The sequence below is a fragment of the Dipodomys merriami genome, unplaced genomic scaffold, assembly GCF_024711535.1.
Source record: "Dipodomys merriami isolate MVZ:Mamm:240054 unplaced genomic scaffold, mDipMer1.0.p SCAF_1950, whole genome shotgun sequence".
Taxonomy (NCBI): Eukaryota; Metazoa; Chordata; class Mammalia; order Rodentia; family Heteromyidae; genus Dipodomys; species Dipodomys merriami.
In genome coordinates, this window is record NW_027203327.1 from 44,473 (window position 1) to 47,173 (window position 2,701).

Consider the following 2,701-nt stretch of genomic DNA (forward strand, 5'->3'; position numbering starts at 1 on the left):
CAGGGTTTGCTTTGAACCGTGAATTTTTAAATTATATTCCTTCTAGGTGTTTATTGGAACATTACACTTTTTCTTGAATTTAAAGTTTTCTGTAAACATTTGTCTTCAAGTAATCCAACAACATTAAATATTACATTTAGAAGCTATCCTGTAGCACATCCATTTTGAAATTATTTTGTTAAGATGAAATTCTTATTCTTTGTAGAAAAAAACCATTAAAATCCAAATGAGAACATGCTAATTTCAGGTGCCTTGAGTCTCGTTCCTCTTTTTTTTTCTCTCCAGTATCTTTTCTTGTTTTGGAACAAGTGTCATGGACTGTCCAACCATTCAAAGGAAGCTTATTCCATTAATTTAATAGAAAAGAATCCAATCTTCCTGCATCTCAAGGCAACTTTGAATATAATGTTAATCTGATAATTCACATAATTCAATTTTCATAGTAATTTTGATAATTTTTGGTTAAACCATTCATTAAAGAGCTTCCAAAAAGCAAGAATAAAAAATAATGTTCTGCTTTCTAAGAAGGTTTAAAAAGCTAGTAATTCAACAAAACACATTCTATTCTTCCAAGATTCTATGGTGAAAAATTTCTCTTTCATCATCGCCCTTACCACTGATCCCTTCCCTTCAAACTTTCAGCTTTCTTGTTCCAGCTTTCATTTTGGTACTAGCATCAGTAATCTATTTGTAGTATTTGACAATGAAATTCCATTTGTTGTTGGAGATCTCAATTAATATTGCCAAAGGCAGACTCATGAGCATAACATTGAACATAAAATATTGAATATCATTAATGTGATCTTATGTAACTATTTCATAAATTAATATAAGTACCACATAAATGTGCATCTTCATATAATTTTTATTTTTTTATTTTTTTTCAGTTACACATCAGCTTTTTCATTTATTTTTTTAATTTTATTTTATTTTATTTGAGAATATACTGTACAGAGGGGCTACAATTACATGGGCAGGATAATGCATACATTTCTTACCAAGCATTGCAGCCTCCTCTTTTGTTTACCCTTCACCTCCCTTCCCAGCCTCCCCCCTCCCCCCACCCAATTATACCCCCCTCCACCCCCACACCGACATTGTAAAGCTGGTTTTGACATGACATTTTGTACTGCTCATTGTTGCAACAGGTCCACCTGAATCCTTAAATGACTTGTTTATCCCCATCTCCTCCACATGTTATAGTGACATCAAATATAGTGAAAGCGGGGGTTACACTGTGGGGGAGGGACATACAAAGCAACAAAGAAATAATCTTATAAATGCGTTAGAAAACATGCATGAAAGAAACAAAAACATTAATATACATATTTAAGGATTCATTTTCCTAATATCACATTATCTGACCTTTTCCGCTTGACTCATACCTATAATAGATATTGCAAATAAGGAAAACCATGGGACCTATGGTTCTTTGGGCCTGGCTTATTTCACTTAATATAATTTTTTCCAAACCTTTCCATTTCCTAACAAATGGGGAAATGTCATTCTTTCTGATGGAGGCATAGAATTCCATTGTGTATATATACCACATTTTCTTGATCCATTCATCTACTGAGGGGCATCTGGGTTGGTTCCATATCTTAGCTATGGTAAATAATGCTGCAATAAACATAGTTGTGCTGGTAGCTTTAGTGTGGTCTTGTTTGTAAACATTTGGATAAATGCCCAAAAGTGGGATTGCTGGATCATAGGGGAGATCTTTTGAAGAACCTCCATACTGCTTTCCAAAGTGGTTGAACAAGTTTACATTCCCACCAACAATGAAGTAAGGTTCCTTTCTGTCCACATCCCCTCCAGCATCTGTTGATGTTAGAGTTCTTGATTTTTGCTGTTCTAACTGGAGTAAGGTGAAATCTCAATGTTGTTTTGATTTGCATTTCTTTTATGGCTAGGGATGTTGAACATTTCTTCATGTGTCTATTGGCCATCCTTCTTTCTTCTTCAGGAAAGCTTCTCTTTAAGTCTTTCGCCCACTTATTCATTGGGCAGTTGTTTCTTTGAGGATTTGTTGTTGGGGGGTTTAATTTTTTGAGTTCCAAGTATATTTTAGATATGAGACCCTTGTCCGTTGTATGGCTAGTAAAGATCTTCTCCCAATCGGTGGGCTTTCTATTGATCTTGCTAGCTATGTCATTTGCCCTGCAGAAGCTCTGCAACCTTATGCAATCCCATTTGTCCAACCTTTCTTTGATTTGTTGTGCTTCCGGGTCTCTATTCAGAAAATTTCGGCCTGAGCCAAGGAGACCTAGGGTTTCTCCTATTCCATCCTGTAATGTTTTCAGAGTGTCTGCTTTGAGTTCAAGGTCTTTGATCCATTTGGAGTTGATTCTGGTGCAGGGTGATATATAAGGGTCTAGCTTTAGTTTTCTACATGTAGTTAACCAATTTTGCCAGCACCATTTACTGAAGAGGCTGTCTTTCTTCCATTCTATTGTTTTAGCTCCCTTATCGAAGATTAGATGGCTATAGGTCTGTAGGTTCATTTCTGGGTTTTCAATTCTATTCCATTGGTCCTGAGGTCTGTTCTTATGCCAATACCAAGCTGTTTTGATTACTATGGCTTTATAGTAGAGTTTGAAATTTGGTATTGATATTCCTCCAGCAATATTCTTTCCGTTGAGGAGCGTTTTTGCTATTCGGGGTCTTTTATTGTTCCATATGAATTTTTGGATTGCCTCTT